Raw genomic sequence first — 24,428 nt, forward strand, 5'->3', positions numbered from 1 at the left:
ATCAAGGAAGACTGGGAGAGAAAATGGGATTTAAAAAATTGTCTTTAATGAACTATTGAGTAGCATCGGATACTCAGACCCAACAATTGAAAAAATAATCTGGCAATGTTATGCATGAAAAGGGCAGAAGAAACCCTGTGGTCTATGCAGCATTTCAGGAGGTAAAATGGTTCTCCCCAAGTTGAATTGGAATAATATTTCTCCCCTCTGCAAACACCCCCTTAGACCTTCACAAAACCTGTTAAAAAGCAAATAAATGTTTTCCTAAGTAAGTTAGTACCTAGTATCAGTTTTAATGAAGTCTGTTTAAAATGCTCAAAAGGCATACCTAGGGAATTGGTCCTTGATGAGTGATTAGGGATTGATTGGATGGAAAGATTTGTCATTTTGTTTTGTAATTTTTTCCATAGCTGGGAAGACTAGTAAGAACAATGTTTGAAAGGTCAACAGAATGGGAAGAGTAAGAAAACCCAATATTAAAAAAAAAAAGACACGTATATAGAGGACAAGAGAAACTGTTTGGCTAGTTATCTTGGATAGGTTGTGACATTTGAGTCACAGAGTTGTAGATAAACTCCAGAATTTTCAGGCTATGTGATCCATACTCTTTTTGTTATGTTCTTCTGGCAACTTAAGACCTCAATTTTTAAATAAAATCTAACTTCTCGGAAGCTTATGAAGATATATTCCTGTTTCAGCCATTTAAATTCGTGAAACAATGAAAAGGAAAGCTCCTTTAAGATATCAACATTCAAAGACTTCACTTCAATGAACAGATTTATTTAAGAACAGTGGTCATTTTGTTTAGCTAGAGGATGACTGTTGTATTTCACCCTTTGACTCTATTTGGTACCAACAGTCACAGAATATTTGTGCTTTGTGGTTTTTCTTTACCCACTAATCCACCTAAGAGAGAAGATTTGTATGGTCACTATATTAAACAACTGCTTGAACAAGTTTGTGGTTTTACTGTGCTTTTTCCTGAGCCTTGCATGTGACTCATTTCATATGATTAGAATCGTGCACAGATGGATTTTTCTTACCCATCTCTGCATATGTTTCATGGGTATACAAGATCATCCTTACTCAAAATACATTAAACCAGTAAGCTTCTTTGTCAGACTGGATCCTGCAGGGGATAGGGCATGTGCCATGTTTATTTCTGTATGTCTCACTAAGTCTAAGGTGAGGACCATACAGTGAAGATTCTTTAGCAATTTTGGAATATGTATCAATTTTTAAACAACACTGAATTTAAGAAATTGCTTATCTATATCTATAGCCATTATCTATAGGAAGTTGCACACCAAGAGGGGGAAAACAATATTTAAATCTGTCGTGTGACTAAATTGAAATCCTTTTATATTGGTTTGCAGATGTACTCTCAGATTAATATGATTGAGATTCAGACACGGTTATGTTTGGTGAATTGGATCATTGACTGCATAGAACTGGCAGCCAAAAAAAAAAAAAACAGTTGATACCAAATAAGATCCTAGACTAAGGAATTTAGGCAGTGCAGTGAAGTCGACTTTGAAGGTTTGGAGTAAGACTGTGGTTTGAGGTAGACATATATTGGGAAAATCCAACTGGAGTGTAATCTAGTCAACGAGTTCCTTCAAGAGACTGGATTCAGCAAATGATACTGAATTATTTCAAATCGAGATTCAATGTGAAAGCCAAAAATGGGCAATAGATTGAGTTGATATTTTTTGTATGCAGCCAAGTCATGGATTAGAGTTTCTCCTGGGAAAACAGACACTAGCTAGAGTTAATAGTCAACTTCCAGGAATGAAAGAAAATATTAGACAAGTCAAGAAATGTATCATAAAATGAATAATCGACATGAAAATCCAATTCTATGAACTGAACCAGCACAGGAGGTTAACATGGAAAGCCATGATTGAGGCTATGCAGAAATCTGGGAATTTCTATGACCACTCAACTTGAGGTTCTGTATGGTAGCAAAGGAGAGTCACATAGGTAGAGAGTATTAAAGAAGCCCATCGCATATGCTAGGCCACACCAAGTTAAAGGGACCATGACTTTACTTCAATACTGACTCTATGGTAAAGAAGAAGACAATTATACCACTTCCTTCATCACGGTTTGCATGTGAGCTACACTAGAAATAGAATGACCATCTTATCTATTTTTCATGCCTGTTTACTTTGGGGTATGGAAGGAATCACTGTAATCATCATGTCAGTACCACAGACAAAAGCTTGGGTTGTCCTTGGCAGACTGGTACATATGATCATCTGAATTAGAACAGTTTCAATAGAAAGTAGTGGGAGCTGAGCTTCAAGGGTCTTTCTGAGAGGGGTAGAGTTGATACAAGTCGAGAGATTGGGTTAGTTTTGGCAACAGTTAAATCTTGTCTACATGTGGAGATTATTTGACCTTCCTTACCTGAACGCAACAATGACTAGACTAGAAAGAATAAAGATAAAGATATCTGCCATTGATTTCTGGAGGCCTATGGTAGGTCCATAGAAGGATTGCTGGAAGGAAAATTTTCAAGGCAGCATCCTTTGGGGTTTCTGAGTCAATCATGAATTAGATGGTCAAGAGATGAATGACTAAGCCTAAAGGATCAGAAGAAAGGGAGCAGTTAAAATTTATAGCCTTATGATTAGAATTATAAGAAATCAGTGCATACAGATCAGGATACAGCAATATAGAGGGCTTCTTCCCCCCCAAGAAAATCCCTAAAGTGACTATAAGAATGTGCTTTTTCTAGTCTTAAGAATACCTATTTAGGACATTGGTAGACTTTCCACTATTGCTAATCAACCCACACAATGAGTAAAAACACCGATTTTAACTTAATTATTTTATTCATTGAAAGATTTGCAGAAATTCAATGGCTTGTGTTTCTAAGTAATATGAAATATTGCTTAATAAGTTTAAAAATGCTGAATAAAATATCACAAACATTCCTTAAGTGGGATTCTAAATTGCTAGAAAGTAACCGACCTCCCAGGAGACAAAGATAAAGAAAAAACTGAAAACCGGAGACACACAGCAACAGAGACTATGTCTTGAGCAAAGGAAAGACATTGAACATGAGATCCCGGTATAATGGAAGAGCCCACAAAGAGTGACATGCTCAATAAAAAACTTATTTACTGTCAAAAAGATAATAAAGATATTTGGACTGGGATGAGAAACAAATAAGAAAAGAAAACTAAAACTTGTTTGAGGTTCATGCTATGAATATGCCCTTGAAGCATTTGTAATTTTAATTTACACCGAACCTCTGTATGTCTCTGAACCCCCCATGATGATACATGAACTTCAAGTAATCTCAGGACAGCAATGTTTGTGATTCTTAGCCAAAGCAAACACAAAACTTCATTGGAGGAATAAAGTTGACAGAACTTTTAAACAAATCCCCATATTACTAATGTTTCTATCACTGGTCCACTGAAGAAATAAATGTGCAGCCTTAAGACATTTTATAAATTGCGATTTGAATTCTGGTTTGAATCTCTATCTTCTTTGCAATGACACATAATGTTTTTGTCTCCCCGCCGTTCTGTACTATGATTATTCAACAAAATAAAGATAATTCAGACGTAGTCAGAACATGCAGGGGTTTACCGAACAACAGAAAGTAATCTCCTTCTATCCACCGCTTATTTTTAGAATGTGTCCTTAAATTTCAGTGTTTGTCATTATCGTTCACAAAGCTTATCTATATTGACCTTTCCTATCCTTTTTAACATCGTAAAAGCTTCAATCATATCTCTGCTCTTCAATGTCTTTTCTTCAACTATTGTAATCTCAGTTTTTCTCGCTCTCAGAAGTAATATAACCTCCTTTCCCATTTATCATTCTGGTCCCGTCAATCCCTTCTGCCTCCTCAATGTCTTTTCTGTGACATTATTCCTTTCCCTTCTGAGAGAGTTTGTCTCAAATGGTAAGTCACTGAGTGTATTTAATCAGCTACCATTACAGTGTCTGGCTTCCCAAGACATGTTTGTAGCCTATTTCATAAATTTATTGTTCTTAAAAGCAAACCTAATTTCGCAATGAAACTACCCAATCCCCTTTTCATCAAAAACCAGGGTAAAAAATGTCTTTGGTGTAAACAATACTGTTCAGTTGCTGTTATCTAATTGGAATTAGTTTACACTGTGTGTTTTCTAAAACCATTCCTCTTGGACTCATTATCCTGGAAATTGCTTGATCTCTTTTTGGTCCCCCTTTGTTCTCTATTTCCTCCTTATTTTGTCTTTTGTCACTTTTTAGAGTAGGCACATTCCTGTAACCTTTAGGCAGTTGCCCAGGACCCTTGGTAATTGTGTGCCATAATCTTTGTGGTGCTTGTATTCTTTACACTTAATTGGAACAACTCTGTGATGACTGCTAATATCCAAATGATATAGATTCCTCAAAGACTAAATTCCTTGTCCATGCTTAGATAACATGTGACACGAAAGCCAAGATGACAGCCCAGGTCTCCCAACTCCTACAATTTTCACTAAACCAAGAGCCTGAAAGCTACAGATATTTTGGACACCTGACTCTAGTATGAGGGTGTTACCAAGTTCTTGTTAAGGTTGAGAGATTTCCTTTTTGTAAATATAAAAACTATATTTGCATGTTATTTTCATACTTTTGCACACTAATTTCAAAGGGCCAATATTTAAATACACAAGCTGAGAGGTAGTAAACTACCAAAGTCTATATAATTCTGTTAAGTGCTTCCTTTTAGAGAATCTAAGAACATCCTTATCATCTGATTCTTGAATTTCTACTTTCTATTTTCTACTTTTACTTTCTCAATGATATCTCTTTACCTATCTTTTCTGTTTTCCTCCTAGCTTCATTGACATATGCTATCATGTTATATATTTATATATTTAAATTGAACATACAAGCAAGATTAAAGTATATAAATTTTGGGAGAGAACTGATGTAAAACTAATCTTATATAGAGTCAAATGTGGAAAAGAATAATAAAAGAATAATGTTCACTAAGTTACTTACCAAAGTCTTTACTAGGTACATCACTCACCATTTCTCTGTAGACACATTCTCTCATAACACTCACGCAGAGCAGTAATATTTTGCTTATTTTATAGGAAGCAAAAAAAGTTTCTGATGAGTAAATTTAGTGGTTAATAAGTATATAGGGCAGGATTCAAACCCAGGTATGTCTGACTCCAAAGTTAGTGCCATTTTAACTATATCTATCTGCTTCACGTGATAAGGCATCTCCACATTCACACGTGGTCCTAAGGGGCTAAGAAGGCCTGGAGCCTTGATCAGTCAACCAATGTGCATTGGAATCCTCCACATTTAGGATGCTGGAAGAATAAGATAAACTCTTCCTAATCAGGAAATTTACAATTTCATTAGGGAAACAAGATCAGCAGATATGAAATGATTAACAACTTAATGTGCATATGTGGGGATACGGTATATATAGGAACTTACCACTCAGTTTTGCTGTGAATCTAAAACTACTCTAAACAACAAATTTCATTAGTTAAAAAAAATCAGAGTTGAATATTCCTTGAAACTTTTTTTTTTTTTTTTGAGTTGGAGTCTCTCTCTGTTGCCCAGACTAGAGTGCAATGGCCGCTCCTGGCCACCACAGCCTCGACCTGCTGGGCTCTGGCGATCCTTCTGCCTCAGCCTTCCAAATAGCTGGAACTGCAGGTGCGCGCTACCACACCCGGCTAATTTTTGATTTATTGAAGAGATGAGGTTTGCGCCAAGTTGCCCAGGCAGGTCTCGAACCCGCGGGCTCCGGCAATTCACTCACCTCGGCCTCCAAAGCGCGGGATTACAGGCTGAGCCACCCAGCCCGGCCTTGAAATTCTTACAACTCCCATGTTAATGGCTTTATTGCCAATCACTAACCCAAACCAACACATGTAAAACTTCATTGTGAAGCAGAGATGACCACCAAGTATAGACGTGGATCTAAGACATTTTTAACAGCATTTCTATTTGTTTCCCAACAACTTCTGTGTCAGCAGGCTCCCCCTGAGTATTGTCTCACTCAGCTGGATGGCATGTGAACCACAAAATGAAATACAGCAGCTTTGCAGGTTGACTTCTGCAAGAGGTGTGAAGAAATATCTTTGGATTGTCAAAAAGTGTGAAAAATCTAGCAATCAGAATATTGCCAATCACTTCTAAATGGACACATTTTCAGGAAGCATGTTTCATTTCTTGTTTCTCACTCTCTCTTGTGGCTGGTCTAATGTATAATAGTTTAAGGTGTTAGAAGAGGCAAACTACATCTAAACCTGTTTATTTCCTTAGCTGAGACTCTGAAGAATAGATGATGAGTAGTCTGAGAAGATAACCACTATTTTTTATCTATCTATCATCTATCTATCTATCTATCTATCTATCTATCCATCTATCTATCTGACTAATTTTAGTGGAATCTTTCTTCTGACTCCCTTTAGATTTTTTTTCTCTTAGAAAAATATTTTTGTGTATTGGATCTCGTCAAGAACAAACTTAACAAACAAACTGTGCTAACTTAATCCAGCTGGGTGCCATTACAACTCAATATTCTAACAGTTTCAGCATAGTTTGGGCATAATGCTCTTCTGATGGTATATCAATAAAATTTGTCGTTGTATTGAAAAAAATTATAATAGTATATGTTGCCCTACACTGAAGCTAAGAAATCAGTTTCACAAATATGGTCTCATTCCAATGATATATATTGAAAAATCAAAACACCAAACCATGACATTCAAGTTATTTTCTTGCCTTTAAATATGCTGATCAATTACTCAAAAGATACCTCAGAGAAAGGCTATGAGATTTGGTTTAGTTATAAGGTGTCAGAGACCATCTTAAAGAGACAAAGATTATCACTCTACTTACTGCAAAAACAGTAAGGTCTGAAAATCCATGGCAGAATAATTTACAGAAAACTTAATTGTGTCCCTGTCTCTCCCTTCTCATCCACAACTTAGCCCTGAATAGGTAAAGTGCAGTTTCGCTTTTTTCCTAAATATAAGCTCCATATTCAGATGCTGATTTTTCTGTTTTAAGATGAGAACTCTATGTTGGTCAAAGTGATAGTCCTTTGGATCGCTTCCTGCACCAGCAAGACCCTGACTATAGCTGAGCCCTCATGAATACTTCTTGATTTCATCAAGCACCACATTCTCTATCAGCAGGCTGCAATTTCAGAGTTGCCTATAGATTTGTGAAGGAGAAAAAATAAATCTCTATTGACCATCCAAGTCACTTACAGCTAAGTTGTCTTCAAATTGTCCTTAATGGGGTACAGATGAGAAAAGGAACTAATAACGTATGTTCATACAGTCACAGATTTATGAGTCTAATTGTCATAGGAGCCAAAAATTCTCTCTTAAACACAAGATCTGATTGTGTAATTCCCTATTTAAACTCTTTCATTAGCATCACCACCTCTCCTTGCTTCTTAAACCTCAATATCGTGTGGTCCCTAGTTACTTTCAATACCTAGATACTTGATGAGCCTTTCCTCAAACTCTGCTCCTGCCACAACGATGTCTAACAGCTCTGTTATCTACAGACACTGTCACAATTTCACACCTATCATACCTACCCACCTCTTTGTTTCCCTTCTCCACCCTGATCTTCTCTTGTTTGTGTTCCTCAAGTTCCAGTTCAGCCATCACATTTGACTTTCTTGAGCACTTTTCATCTCCAGGTAAAAGTACCATTTTTTCTTTGTGCTCTAACTGCTATCTTTGATTATTCATTAGTGAACCACTTAATCTGTAAACTCCTTGAGTAGGAGTATATTCTTATTCACCTTATATATATATATATATATATGTACTTTCAACCCTTGCAATAGTGCCTAACACATTTAAGGTGATGGATAAATATTTCCAGAAACACTGTCCTAATGAATGAATGAGAAAAACAGTTTAGTAGAAAGTAGAGATTATGTGAACTCCTTTGGAGACAGTCTTTTACTTAAGTGAAATGAGCAACTATTAACAGCCTTGATTAGTTTATCTGTATAAAAGTTATCTCCTAATGTCCCTACTGCAAGAGTCACTCCTTTTTATGGAGACATTTGTTTCAATAGCTAAAAATGCACAAAATAAATAGTAGGCCAATGCTATTAATAGAGAAAGAATACTGAATCATGGTTCAGGCAACAGGGCAAATAGAATTTACATGTACCCATGAATAATGCATCATAATAAAGTAATAATCGCAACAAGAACATCTAGAAGGGTTTAAAGCTAATGACAGGGAAATTAACAGCTGTTGTAATTAGGTCAACACCAAAGTAGTTAACTGCACTTGCACTGCCGAAAGTATCAGACCTGAGAAATGACCTTACATGTCTGGATTACTGAAGCCCAAAGGGGTCAAAGATCATGACCTTATTCACAGGGCAGATGGGACCCTGGAACTGACTTGGGTCTTTGTAAAGATAGGGCATGTCCATAAGACAAAGCCTAGATGAGCTTGGTCAACAAGTAGAAGATGACAAAGAAGCTTGCCATCTATCTCACTATCTTTGAAGAAGAAACTTCTCATAAGAAACTAAAACTCCCTGTCTGCTGCTATGCATGGGAATGGGATCTGGATTTGCTCTAAACTAGCCAAAGCTAAGCATATGATTTAGATGTGAATTAAAGATCCATGACACCCTCGGGGTCCTAGCAAAGGAAACTGAAAGTTATTCAACAGGGACACTTGCACAATCCAGGGTATGTGGCATTCAAAGAGCAAACAAACGAACTCCAACCAAAAATGAGTTCTAACCAAAATTATATCCCCCTTGTGGAGGTAAGTAACAATAAGAGAGAGCCAGCAGATGCAAAAGATGATAAAAATGATGCCCCAAGGACAATAAACAATGAAACATTATTCGATCTTCCAAATATTTGAGATTCAAATATATAGAATCACCTAGATGCCACTAGGACTTTCATTGAAGACATACTGGCTGTGCTAAGCATCATGCCCCAGTGACTCCACGAGGCTTGGCTTACCAGAAGTTTGTTTCATTGGAGGAAAATTGAGAAGGTTTGTATTTCAATGAATAGAACTTTAAAGGTTAGAAAGTTTTTAGCAAAAGTGCCTACTTATGAGTGACCTCTGGTTGTAGTCTGTATGTGTTGCTTTAACAAAATACCTTAAACTGGGTGACTTGTAACAATGAAAATTTATTTCTTCACTGTTCTGGAGTTCAGTGTCTGATGCAGGTTGATGTCATTGTTCACAGACAGCCCCTCTTACTGTATCCTCACATGGTGAAAAGGGCAAACAGACTCCCTGGGGCCTCTATTATAAGGGCCCTAATCCCATTCATGAGGGTTCGGTAACAGCTATCTCAAAGACATTTTAAAATAGTAGATACAGGATATCCTATCCAGCGAAAACTTTTTTGTGCCCATATTTATTGTTGCTCAGTCAGTCCTGGATTGGCTGTTTCTGATTTCAGTTGGATTCTTCACATGTATTTCCTGGGGTCACCAAGCTGTTATTTATTAATTTCTATTCAGCTGAAAAATGCCCCAACCCTAAGTCTTTCTAAAATATTTACTCTGTGTCTATGTTCTCTTAGTTTTGTTATCTTCTGCTAGGTTTTATGTATGTGGGGTAGGACAGAGAGGCTTATAAGCACCTTTTGCTTAAAGTCCCTTCTTAAAAGAGATTCATGTTCCACCAAAAAGTAGATATCAAAACACCAGTAAATGTTATTCCCTGACAGCAATAGCCAAGAGATAGCTCAGTAACATCATTGTGTGTAATCTCAGCATGTCAAAGCCATCTAGAAAATTTGACAATTTTTACCTTTCTATCTTTAGCCCTGATCAAGGGTAGCTTTTATTTATAGGGAGTCAGTTGTCTTGTTTTAATCTTTTTTTTTTTTTTTTTTTTTTTAAGACAGGCATTTCACTATCATTGCTCAGGCTGAATTTAAATGCCTAGGCTCAAGTATCTAGTACTTCTCCCTCCTTATCTTCACCAGTAACTGCTACTGTAGGTATATGCTACCATGCCCATATCTAACATTTCTGAAGAAAATTATTCAATATTCATCTAAAAATAAGAGATGAACTGAAAGGTTATTCAAGTAATATTCTTTATTTTTATGGAAATGAATCCCTGAAATGTGAATTATAAATAGAATTAAAGTACTACTGAATCTTTCTTTAAAAATGTGCAGTGCTTGACACAAATCACTTTTAAAATCATGATTATTATATCTTATGAGGAAGAGATTTCATTATTTCCAATCCTAATTCTTTTCTTCCTTCCTTTCTTCCTTCCTTTCTTCCTTCCTTCCATCCTTTCTTCCTTCCCCCCCCCATCTCTCTTTCTTTTATCAGCTGGACAGCGTCCCAGTACAGATTTTAGAGATTAACAGTTGGAGATTATTATGAACTTTGTGGAGGATACTCTAGCTGCTTCTCCCCAATTTCTGCTTTCAGACTGAGCATGTGGAGGTCATTTCTCTCTCTGGGCACTCTTTTTAAAAGAGATCCATGTTCCACAGAAAAGTAGATTATCAAAACACAAGTAAATGTTATTCCCTAGTAGCAATAGCCAAGAAATAGCTCAGGAACACCATGATGTATAATCACAACATGCCAGCGCTATCTAGAAAATATGACAATTAACCTTACTATCTTTGGCCCTGATTTAAGGTGCCTTTTATTTTTAGGGAGTCAGCTGCCTTTTATTTTTAGGGAGTCAGTTCATGCACTATGGCAAAAGAGCCTCTTCTTCCTAAGAATTCCAAAAGACTCACACACCAGACACTTTATATTGCTGTTTATTACGTTTAGTCTTCAGAATTTTTTTTCCTGCATTATACCCAACAATATTATGCTCATGTTTTTTTTTTTAATTTGTTTTAGTTTGGAAACTTTCCAGATGCTATTTTGTTTGGAATGTTTTGTAAAAAAAAAAAAAAAAAAAAAAGAACTTAGATCATTTGTTATACTTGTAATTAGAAAAATTTTTATGACATGAATGAGTTTTACAGAGAATTTTATATAACTGTTTCATTTTGATTTAGTACCTTGACTTATTTTTTCTCATTTTTTTATTGTAGAGAGTATAAAAGGCCAGTAAAGGAAAGATCAAAAGCTAATTAAAAGTAATCAAAAACTTTCTGTCTAATATTTATTCCAGACAGCAATTTAGGCATGTATCATTTGTAGCATTTTTACAATCAGTGTTTGGCAAATTATTATCCTGGTTTTTATTTAGGGTTTAATGATTTCCATATAGATATTGTTAGATGAGAATTTATGTGTGTTATTGAAGGCAACCCAAATACAATTAACAACTAAGATGTACTGAGTATCTATTCTGTGTGGTGAAATACCAAATACATTAAATGCATAGTTTAAGCCTCACTGTAACACTACTAACATCTCATTCTACAGAAGCTGTTTATTTTTGGGGGTTACTCATTTTATTCATGTAACAAGATGCTGACCACAAAATGTGCCCCAGATACTATACCAGAGTTTAGAAGTTTAAATAAAAATACTTACATTTAAGTTTCTTAGTTTATTGGGATAGCAACAGAATATAATGTAAGCATTATAAAATAATTATTTGGTAAACCATATTGGACTTAGTTACAGTGACATATATAGTTCTTTCTTTTGACTCAGTCAGCACTAATAATCCTTTAATACAATGGTTTTTAGCTACATGGGTTGTGGACCTCAGCTCAGAAAAAAGAACATCCTTATCTCCACAATGCACAGGCCTGTAACTAGCACAATTGTATGCACCATGCAAGGAAGTGACTTAGAGACCCCTAGAATGCCATCTGCAAATTCTTGCTCCAATTTTCTCCATTTTCTAGTTAATTATCTTAATTGCTCTCTGAATTACTGTCATGTTTACAGAAATTCATGAACTAGACAAAATGCACCTTCATAGCTTCATCCTCTACCCTCTCTCTCTTCCACTCGTGCCATCTCTCAAAGATGCTACACTTATTTATTCTGCAAATTTTTATAGCTACTGCATCTTTTCTCCTAGTATAACCCCTTGTCTACAACATTTGTTTCTGCATTGAACTCCTAGTTATTCCTACTGAGCTTTCAGGGCATAGTTCAAAGCTCACCTCTCTGGTCCTTTCAGACAGCAAAGGTTCCCTTCTCTTAGTAAACTCACTTCCATTATAGTGGAGTTAGTCCTTCAAATCCTTGGGTTCTGCATCCATAGAATTAACAAATCATGGCTCAAAAATATTCAGAAAAATAAAATGGATAGTTGTGTCTGGTCTAAACGTGTCCAAACCTTTTCTTTGTCATTATTCCCCTAGTAATACAGTATAACAATTTACATACATTTGCATTGCATTGGATATTATAAATAATCTAGAGATGATTTAAATTATATAGGAGGATTGTGTAGACTATACTCAAACATTGCATCACTTTATTTAAACTTGAGCATCCTTGGATTTGGGTATCCAGAAGGGGTCCTGGAAAAAATTTCCCATGGATACCAAGGGATGACTGTATTTGTTATATTGTAACCATTCCTGAATTAGTGGGCCAGAGCTGCTTTATTAGAAACTATGTCTATTGAAGCTTACATTTCAATCATGTGTTCTCTATGCCAGGCACATAGAAAGGACACAGACACATTTATTCAGTGAATTGAAATGAGCAAAGGTTTTTTTCTGGGAAAACAAATTCAGGGTTTTACTTTTGCTCCCAAATGTGCTACTTCCCGGAAGTAATGCCTGATCACTTAGGCAGTGAATGTTTTGATATAATTCCAAACACCTGTGAAGGTAGTGTTTTTATCAGGTGACCTTTCGTCTGGACCCAGGATAACTACCCTTACACTTTTAAGTAAGATGTTTTTAACTTTAAAAACTCCAGACAAATAAGCTTTTATGGCACGATTCTATGTAAATGAAATTTGCAATAGGCAAACGAATCTATGATGATCGAAATAATAGCAGTGGTTATCTCTGGGGAATGATGAGGATGTCTGGTAATGGTCTTGAGAGAGAAATGTTCTATAACTTGATCTAGATGATAGTTACATGAATGAAAGCATATGTAAAAATTCACTAAGCTACTAATGAAATACTATTATTACTGTAACTACTAGCAATACTTTTTATAAGTAAGACTGGCTCTCAGACTTTCAGAATGAAATACATCAGCAAGGCCACATCTGATTCAGTAAAATAAGTGGAAAGTGGTTAGTAGGTTTTTAAAAGGCAAAATTTGAGGGTCTTTAAGGACCTAATGACGTTTGCCTGTGGACCACACATTATTAATTATTATAGATCATGTGATGGTTTAAATATATATCCCATATCAAATTATTGGATAGGCCATCCCTCAAGAATAAGGTCTAGTTCATTTGCACTTGAGAGCGGAGGCCGCACTTAGTGATTTGCTTTTTCAAATAGAAAAGAGCTGGTAAGAAATGACGAAGTGAAACTTTGGAGATTATGTTATAATATCAAGAATTCCGTCTCATTTACTTTCTCTTGGATCATTGATTGTGGAGTCATCTGTCCTGTCCTGAAGGTCCCTTTGGAAAGGAGTCACATGGCGAGGAACTGAAGCTTCTGACAGCCGGTTGGGAAGAACTAGAGCAGTCTTCCAACAACCATGTAAATAAGTTTGTGAGAGATTCTTCTGTCCAAATCAAGACTTAATGAGTCTGCACCCCTGGTCAATATCTCTACTGTAACTTTATTGGAGCCAGAATCACCCAATTAAGCCAGTTGTGGATTCCTGACACCCGAAAACTACATAAGATAATATGTTTGTTGTTTTCAATTAAGTTCTTAGATTAATGCATCAGTAGATAACTAATATATATTAGGAAATTAAAGCCCTGAGAAGTTAAGTGAGATTAGAATCCAGATTCTTCTCCTATAATACCTCAATCTTAGAACTGTTGTGAATTTGGGAGGAGATATTTTTATAAAAAGCGTTAGAAGAGTTTTGACACATGGTGAGTTGTCATCAGTGTGAGATTTTAACTCACTGCTATTCTTCACAATTGACCTCTACAATTATAATCCAATATGAAATAAATGTTAGAGTTTATATCTTCATTTTTAGTCTCAATTGTCATTAAGTATTCCTCATAAAAATGTGGATGAAGAGATATTCCATTCACAGCGTTCAAAAGCCTGAGACTAGTCACTTTATATGACAGCTGAGTGAACGCACAAAGCACCTCTGCCACAGTGGCTGGCGTTGAGCTGCTGGTTGATACTCTAAAGCTTTAGGAAGTCTTTACCATCTCAGAGGAATGAGAACAGGCATCATATTCAGAGGGCAGATACGACCTTGAGAGGCAGAGGGACAGGTTTGAAGAAGCTCTTAAAAAAAGGAAAGCTCTCCTTTCTTTTGTTATGGAAATTACAAAGACTTGAAGGAAGGATAGGACTCTAGCATATTGCTATTGAGTAGTTAAAAAGTAGAATTAAGTACCTGTCATCCATGGAGGCATCGGTGGCACTTTCATTTCTTCTATGTCTTTTGTCATTGGAAAAAAAATTTATTTTGGCTTATTTAATTTGGGGAACAGAAGTTTGGGAATGGATATCTTATTATTTCATAGTGCAAGAGCATGTACATGTGTGTATGTGCATTTATATAAATTTTGTCTTGATCCACGAATAATGAAAGCAGAAAGATTAAATTACTCTGTGTAAAACTGCTGGTCTGCTTCTACTCCTCAAGCCTTCAGTCAGTTCACAGAGAGAAAGATAAAAATAATCTTTTGATATATAACAAACTCCATTTCTCTTCTAGGTAGATTCAATTTGGATTTTGGCTAAAAAAAAAGCGAGGGGGAATGATAGGGAGGAAAAAAGAAGAGAAAAAGTTAAGAAGAGAAAAGAAAGGAGAAGAAGATTAAAAAAAAAGTAAAAAACGAAGTCAGAAGGAGTAAAAAGGAAAGTTATGTAATAGCAAATGGTAGTAATACCTGTCTACTGTAGAACCTCTTTAGAACACTAAGCTTGTATGACATAAGACGGGCATATACTTTAGAAAGCTCTTTGGTTTAATACATGTTATCCAAGTTAAAATCTTTAAATTTTCCCCAAATTTTATTCTTAAAACACAGAAACAAACAATAGAGGTAACAAATACACCTTATATACCTTAACAGCAAATTTATTTTTTAAATTTTATTTATTTTAATTTTGTTTATTTATTCATTTTGAGTTGGAGTCTCACTCTGTCGCCCATACTGGAGTGCAGTGGCTGCTCGTGGCCACCGGAGCCTCGACCTGCTGGGCTCCAGCGATCCTTCCGTCTCAGCCTTCCAAATAGCTGGAACTACAGGCATGCACTACCACGCCCGGCTAATTTTTTGATTTATTGTAGAGATGAGGTCTCGCCAAGTTGCCCAGATGGGTCTCGAACCCGCGGGCTCTGGCAATCCATTCACTCACCTCAGCCTCCCAAGGCGCGGGATTACAGGCTGAGCCACCGAGCCCGGCTTTTGTCTGTTTTTGAATGTTGGCTCCATGCTCTGTCATTCAGTTTCCTTGCTTCCTCACAACCATCTGAAATCCCCTTGGTTCTTTTCAAGGAGATAATTTGAAACTAGAATCACTTGTCATATGCATGTTATAAAGTCTCATGGTTAGAAAAAAAAGTAGGATGCCTGACCGAAAAAAGTCCATAAAGGGACTAACCTAAAGATAAAATAGATGAATCCCCTCTAGCAAGCAGTTGTTCTTATTTTAATCAGCATTCATTGGGTTCAAATTCCACTCTAGATTGATAGCATGTCCCAGGTTTTTGTGAGACAGGTACAATGCAATGAGCACTATTTAATTATTCCCTACGTAACCTTGAGAAAGTTACTTTTTGGAACTTCAACTTTCTGATATATCAAATGAGGATAACACCGTCTAGTTCATAGCTCTGTAACAATTGAATGCTATAAAGTATGTAACTGCTTTGTGACATAACAAACTGTGTAGCTATAGGAGTTTACTTCACATTATTATTGGTTTTAAAGTCTGCTCCCCATCCCTAAAATTGCAGTAGAAAATAAAAATATTAAGTATCCTTTGTATACTACTATGTTTCCCAAGTTTATTGTTTTAAAACATTGGAATATTTTGTGTTTTCGTGAGTTAATCTTAACACATTCTATCAAAAAATGTCAATTGCACTTTCTTCAAGCCGATAGTTTTCTAGCAAAATGTACATTGATTGTATCAAAGGTGGGACATTTTCTTAAAAAGGAGCTTTGCAAAAGTGACAGGATTCTTTGTCCTTTTACTCAGAGCAGCAGTTGAAACATGTGCATGATCCATTGAGACTTTGAATATGATCACATTATTCCATGGGTGGTATAGTGGTGTGATGAGTTCCAGTTAAGATTTTAAAAAGATATAGAATAATATTAGTATTACTATAATAGCATTCATCGGATGTTGTTTATGAAGCATTTTATGAATGTTCTAAAAACAATTCTGGAAGGTGCATTTTAATATTCCAATTTCGTAAAAGTGGATAATTTCGAAAACCTGCCCAAAGGAATATAGAAAATGAGATAGCTAGTGAGAAGCAGAGTTGGGATTTGTAGAGTTTTTGGGACTTTCTTCACACACACATACAGAGTCCATCTGCATATCCTGTCCTTTGTTTGTTACAAATCTCAATAGGAGTAGCATCTGAAAATTCAATTTGTGCTTACACAATATCCTAATAACTGATTGAATAATGCATTATTCAACCACTAGGTTATTAAATGTATATGTGCCCACATCATAATTTTGACAGATTATATATTTTATTTAAAGTGAAAGTGACTTTAAATTTATATTCTGACAAACCAGTAAATTTGTTTCAACAGATTACTCAATAGAAGAAATAAACCAGTTATTTGCTATAGGAATAGTAATAATATATTTGATTTGAAATGGAACACACTTCTTTAATCACTACAAACCACAAATACACATCCACATATATCTCACTGTGGTTCTCTTAGTGTTGTCTTCTGTTTTTCTATTCAACCATCTATCCACCTACCTATTTGGGATTTCTCCCCTCACAAGTGGCTTTAGGCATTTCTTACCTCTTAGCCAGTTGTTTTGACCTAATCTTACTAATTTTTAACTGACTTCCTGGAGTTCATCTCTTGTTTTCCCATCAACTACCACGATTTCATGGTTAGTCTGTGCCAGAGCTTTTAAAGTATTAATCATTCCTATGAATCATCTGAGGAGTCTGCTAAAATGTAACTTCTTATTCAGTAGACCTTGAGTGGGGCTAAAGATTATGCATTACTAATCCCATCTTTTGTGATGCTTTTGCTGTTGGTCCTTGGACCACACTTTGAGCAAACGTCTCTATAGATCGTAATAAGCAACAGATCAATTCATTCAAAAGAACTTTGAGTTGGTTGCTGGGAAACCTGGATTCTTATCCCCTCTTTTACAAGAATTAACACATGAGCTGATCAAGACATAAATTCCCTAGGTTTTGATGTCTCTTAAGGCTAAATGTGGTGGTATGACTCCAAGACTTATTTATCTTGGCCATATTCCTTGCTCTAAAATGGAATTGTTATATTAAACGTAACACTACTGCTAGTTAGACTAACTTACTGAGTACCTACTGTGTGCCAAGCATTACACTAGAAGCTATGCATATGTTATTGCATTTTCATTTCACAAATACTCAGTGAAATAAACTCTATACTTCATTTTAAAATAGAAATATTGACTACAGAATAAACATCTTTTCCAAGGCCACAGGGTTATTGGTGTTAGAGTTAAGATTTTATTTTAATAGTTTGTAATTTTCCATTTCAAATTATATTTTATATGATTCATTGTCTAGTTTGTAAAAGCATTTTTGTATAAGCATATTTATTTGACCTTACTGGCACATATTCATTTATTAACATCTTGCCCACTATTTTTTAATTTAAAAAGCTAAAATTCAGCATTACAAATACATTTTTTAAAACTAACTCTGGCTGCATAGTAACATAGAGAAGATCACTTCATTATTTAGTGATAAAGTTAATGAATATCATTGCCTTCTTTTTACTTTAGCTAATATCTTTATTTTTCCTTATTGTTTTTACTTTTTTATGGGAATGCATTCTCATGATTCAAAATTCAAAGCTTGTTAAAGCGTGTCTAATTAAAAGAATCCCTCCAAATCTGGTTTCTGAGTTAATAGATTCTCCTCCGCAGAGACAACCAATATTTGAATTCATTCTACAATACCCTTTGTTTATATAAGTACTTTTTTTGTTATTTTTTCCACCAATTCATGTGATTTCATATTTTTTTACTTGAGGAGCTAGAAGTTAAACCCAAATCAAAAGTCCATGCTTTCAACCTCTACTACATTCATTTTCTTCTTGCCAATATTCAATTTATTAGTCAATATTTTATTACTAAAAGCAAAATATTTAGGTCCAAAGAATGCCCGAGACTTGGATTCCATTACATCTTTAGATCCTGTGTTGTTGGTAGCCAAGGCCTTGCCAGAGCAGAGTACTCAGGCTGCATCTCATCTTCATTAGTATACATCTCTCCCTCACAGCCAAGCTGTCCACATGCCAGTGGGTACACAGAGTCTGCCCAGAAGATGCTGCAGACAACAAGAAAGTATTTCACCCTACATCCATTTGATGAGGCAACAAACCTTGGGTATGACATGTCTATGGTCTGTACCATGAAGACTATGAAAAGTACTTGTAGGTCTTTTTCTCACGAAAGTTAAGAATATGGTTTTCAACTAATTGAAAAGTACCACATGCCTTCTAAACAACCAGAAAATGTGACCAATAAATAAATAAAATATCATTTGGTGGTTTTATTTTTTCATTCAAGTATCTGATACTCAGTGAATATGTTTAAATAAGTTGATGTTTGATCTAAATTTATGTATAATCTTAACTCAGTAACACATGTAAACACGTCAGATAAGACTGAATTAACAAATCATCAAATTTATCTATCTAGCTTCCAAGGCCAGTCCCTGATGGCTTTGTTCATTCCACAGTTCAGAAAGTTTGATCTACCTCACTAAGTAAGGTCTGATTTGTATAATTTTTATTTTTTTCTGATGTAAACTTTTCCACAAAATTGCAAAAAACTTTTGGCAAGTTTCTTTATCACCATCTTTCTGTGTGTGTGTGTGTGTGTGTGTGTGTGTGTGTGTGTGTGTGTGTTTAACATGTATAATACAAGGTATTTGAACTAGATCTGTTTTTTTTTTTTGGTAGGGTCCTGAAAGTTTGGTCTTTGGAATGCAGAGACAGTACCTAGGGGAAAAAAATTGAGACTTTTTTTGTAACTGGCTAGTAAGATATCTTTTTTAAAAAGAGAGATTTTTGTCTCCATCAAAAAAGTAAAATAACTAGTGGATAACTTTAAAACATCAATCAATTCAAATAGAACATATTGTGTGAAATTAACGGCTTAATTAAAAGTTTTATCCCAGACGCAAATGACCTTCAAATTTTTTATTTAACAAACGCCTATAAATCCAGACAGTCAAACCTAGAATTTTATTACTCATTTCAAAACTCCTCTTCTCAATATAGCATTATTATAGAGCGCAGCACCAGACACAGATTGCGAAGTCCAAGAAAACAAAGGCAAAGCAAAATAGACTTTGAAAACTTGCAGATACAACTCCATCTGGAAAGCTATCACATACAACTGTTCAAGTGGAAAAAAATAAAAAGGACTAAGAACTCACTGCTCATATAATATAAAAAGAATTTCTTTCTCTACCCTAAGATTCTCAAATTGTATTTTGCTACTCTCCCCCAATGTTAGAAAGGTGTGATCTAGTATTGATGTCATGTATGCTAGCAGAGTGGAAAAAACCTCCAATCTCACACTTGGGAACCTGATGCTGACAATATTTTTGGCAGATGGACTGTGATTTTTCTCTCCTGTGAAATCAAACATTCCAATTAAAATGGTTCTCTGATTTTTGGGCAGCGATAAAAAGAAAAAGAAGCTACATGAGGAGCAGACAGAAAAGTTAAAACTAAAAAGAGCAAAAAGGAAAGAGAGATAAAGACAGGTGAGAAAATATATCAAAAATAAAAGTGAAAATTATAAAACAGACATTCAGAATGGGAAATGAGAAAAAGGAGAAATGTAGGCTGAAGATTATTTTAACAGAAACAAGGTAGAAGAAGTAATGATATTTGGCAACAGTCAGACTAAGATGCATGAAGTTTATTTACACTTTGGAATACACAAATGTCTCATTTACTGACTTCTTCGAGCCCAGTTGTTTGATGTCTATGAGAACAACAATAACAACAAAACCCTCTTTTATAGATTTATTGTGTGGTTCTTTCAGTTTTTCAATAAACACGAATTAAGCATTTTATATGTGCCAAAATTGCTGTGGTAGATTCATGGTAGGTAAGTGTTTGCCAAAGAAAAATTGTGTCTGTGTATGTGTGCATGCACAGGCATGCAAAGAATATCTCAAAATCAACATATTTTTCTTAATTTCCTGGGCTAACTAGGTGTTCTTGGTGCTCTATGTGTCCCCTTAAAATAGGTATGCTATACCTCAATGACTAACAACTCTCATTTTAAGATAATTGACCATGTTAATGGATAAATGACAAGGAATAAGTTAGCCAGAATCCTATTTCTCATGGAAAAGTATGCTGGGTTGTCCTACTGTTGATTTGGTTATGCTGGGAACCACATTCTGGATTTCTATGTGATTTCTTTATTTTCAAGTTTAGAGTTGATTAAAAGTAAAGTTGCCTGAGACGGGGGAGACAAAGTGAGGTATCAGCCATCGTGTTCTGAAATTCCCAGCAGTTATTGGTCGTGGGTTCCAATATCCTCAGTCTTCCATTCTTATCCCCAGCTCTCCTTCCCAATTGCCATTGCTGCTGGCCATTAATGGTGGAACTCATATCCAACACCAGACACATATCTGCAAACTCATAGATGCAGTAGCCACAAAGCACCAAAACCCTTTCCTGAATTTCTTCATGAGCCCCTTCATAATTCCGATGCATGTGTTTTTCCTGCAAGCTTTGACTTTTCACCAGCATCGTGTTGGTATCCTTGCCGCTCTTCTTTCTTCCTTTTTGGACCTTTGCATCCAAGGTTCCTTGACCATTGTATAGAACCAGTTGCTAAAATAAGCGAGAGTTTTAATAGGAACCATAGTGGTTTTCCTTCTTGAATTAATCCTAATGAATTTAGACAAGGTGGCCTATACTGCTGTGTAATCTGGAGCATGACAAATCTGAGACAAAGGACAACTCATTACTTCTATATATACAGGAAGGCTATGGCCACTGTTGATGATAGCACAGCTGAATTTTCATCAATTTGCTTACAATTCAAAGAAGAAAATATTATTTTTCTTAGGAGAAACTATTACTTTTCCTAGCAGTGCAGTCTCCCTTCCAATGCCTAGCCTCTCCCTCTTCCTTTTCCTTTATACACTATGGAAAAGATGTGTATGAATAATTTGATACACTGTTTGGGGCGGGCACAAAGTCAAATTTGCGTCATGCAACTGGCTGATAATCTACTTTCTAGGGAATTAAAGGACTTTTATTTGGCTTAAGGGGCATGCAATTTGGGGACAGTAAAAATGCAAAACAATAGAGGTTATCTAAAATACTATTTTATAACAAATGAAATAAAAATAAGGAAGAACTGATGGAATTAAAGAAATGTAATGAACAACTAGAACTGTTAAATAGAGATTTTAATAAGTTGTTTTCAATTTCTATGAACATCAACTGTCATTTTCCCATGGAAGCTAGTCAAATCTACATTTCTTACCTCTTTGTGACACAGATTTACTTTGTCAACAAGACATTAGCAGTGAACACAAGGATGCATAAACAGCTCTTGAGTGCTTATCCAGGCTCTGCTCTAGCACAGGAATATGATGTTGACCAACAGAGCCACATTCCCTCGCCATCAGCTCTACAATCCTCAAGACTGAGAATAGGGGCAGCATCATTAGTAACTTACAATGCCAGCAAAAATAAGAGTTATTAAAGGCAGTAGGGAAGAAGATCAAGAGAATACACCCAGTCCCACAAATGCTTATCAATCCATTGTGCTTGAACACATCACAACTAGACAGTCCATGGATTGTGGTCCTAAAGTGGAAAATTTGGGAGGAGTTAGGGAGCAAGTAGTCAATCAATCATATGATAGTGGGAAATGTCTGGCCTGGGAAACACCTTGCTGGAAAAATGAATTACCAGGACTTGGACCTACAGAGAGATTCATTCAAGATAAATTCAGAGAGATACCTTATGATGTTGTTCTGTCACACAATTGGCTCATCTCCTAGGTGATTAGGAAAGTCCCCTACACTAACTACTGGAATTTGGCTTGAATATGACCTAGACAAATATGCTTTTCTATGGGTAAGATCTTGTCTCAATCTTAACAAAGCAATTCTCACAGTTTCCTCTTGGAAAAAAACTGGCCATCATCTCAAAAAAATAATGTCAAGGTGTTTTGTTTTGTTTTAGAAAAGAAGGTTTCTTCCTGATAATGAAAGACCATTGTAAAAAAAAATAGTAACATCCAAGGAAATATACAAAGAACAATAATTCATCTAGACTTGGGGAGTGAGGATGGGTACTTTTTACATTTACTCTGCTTGTAAGCAAAAGTTGCTGAATATGTGATACTATGGAAACAGTGACAGATGCTATTAATGTTAGGCTGTGATTGTAAATTATATTTTCATATTGAAGACCTCTAGGTGTTTACATATCCTGGGAGAGTACAGTTTCGCTATAGGAGTCTCAGAAGTAGGGTGAGCCATTAAGCCCTGAATATTTTAATTGGTCTGAATATACTAATTGGTCTGAAAATGACAGAGATGTAAAAATCTCAGGGTCAGAGATCTGCATTATTTACTGGCGAAACAAGCTTTCGATTCTTTAAGTAGAATGAAGAAATAAGTATTTGCTGCCTGACTGGCTTGCAGAAAAGGTGAGATAAATTCATAAATAAATCTATTACAAAGCCTGACTGGAAATTAATGGTCAGCTTTACACATTAGGACTTAAAATGTGGCACTCCATAATGGAAAAGGCATTCTTAATCTCTTCATTGTTATTTAATTTAACATGTTGAGCAACAGGTTCATTAATCATGTCATATTAATATTCAAGTGAGAATGGAGATGCTGGGACATGCTCTATTCCAAACAACGATTCCATTTGGCTGGGCGTTGTCTTAGGCATGTAGGGAGGGAACAGGAAAGAAGATTAACTTTCAGGTATACTTATTTCTGCTTCATTATCCTGAGAGTGTTTTCTGAACCATTAGGAATACTTAGCCAGAGTAAAGCCAATCTTGATGTCTGCCTAATTCTAATAAATAAAACGTCTTTTACTTAAAAGCTTGTTTATTCAAAGCATAGTCACATTTATAAATCATGATAAGAGATGAATAATCATTAATTTCATCCTAGATTTTCACTCATCTTTGTGGCATATGGTAGCTAATGAGAGGGAAAAAAAAAGAAAACAATGATTTACTGTGGTCTTGAGCCGGGCTTTGTATTTGCTTTTTTATATTGTTATTTAATAAGCTGACATATGTGTGAAAATACCCTCTGTTCCATATACTCTATGCAAAGTGGAGTATATAGACGGAAAGTGTAACATAAGAAAAGTACCGTGTAATTTACAATAGTTAAGTTGCCTGTTGAAAGATTAAGTAGATTGTTATTGATAAATATTAAGCTTTATGAAATACTAATGGTTATGTGTTGAAAGCTTTAGAAACTTACTCGTATTTAATTCTCATGATGACTCTCTGAGGTAAATATTTTTGTCCCAATTTAATAGTCAAGACAGCTGAGATCTAGAGATGTTAAAAAAACTTGCCTAAAGTCACGAAACAAAATAAGTGAGGCAGTTGAAAAACAAAATGTAATGCCTGTGTTCTTACCACATATGCAGAAAGGGAATGAGTAGTTTCTCCAGTCATCTTGCTACTCAGCATTTAGTGGCCTGTGACCTGAAACAGGTGAGCATACGCTGTGCTAAAAGTCCAGGACTTTCCTGTGACTTCTTTGGTTGTAAGTGAAGCCTGGAAAATCCCCTAAAGTATATCTAAGACTCATTAGTAGCTGAAACACGATCACATTCACATAATGCAGGCTTTATCCTTTACTGACTTGTTAAGATTCATTTTGAGCAGCGTTCTAGGTTAGGGGAGGTTGTCACTGCTTCTTGCCTTGACCCTACATGTAGCAGTCATTCATTTCCATGATGAATTTTCTGTTCTGTATTAAGGAACAAGGTACAGAAAATGAAAGACAGGATTCATTAAATTTCTTTCTTTGTTTCCTTCAAGATCTTTGTCTACTTCTGGCTTAAATCAAAGTGAATTGTTTTCCCAGGTCTTGGTGCCACCTCTAAAATAAGAAGATTCTTTGGGGAGCTCAGGC

Source organism: Carlito syrichta, unplaced genomic scaffold (genome assembly GCF_000164805.1).
Source record: "Carlito syrichta isolate Samal-C Ts95f unplaced genomic scaffold, Tarsius_syrichta-2.0.1 Scaffold307170, whole genome shotgun sequence".
Taxonomy (NCBI): domain Eukaryota; kingdom Metazoa; phylum Chordata; class Mammalia; order Primates; family Tarsiidae; genus Carlito; species Carlito syrichta.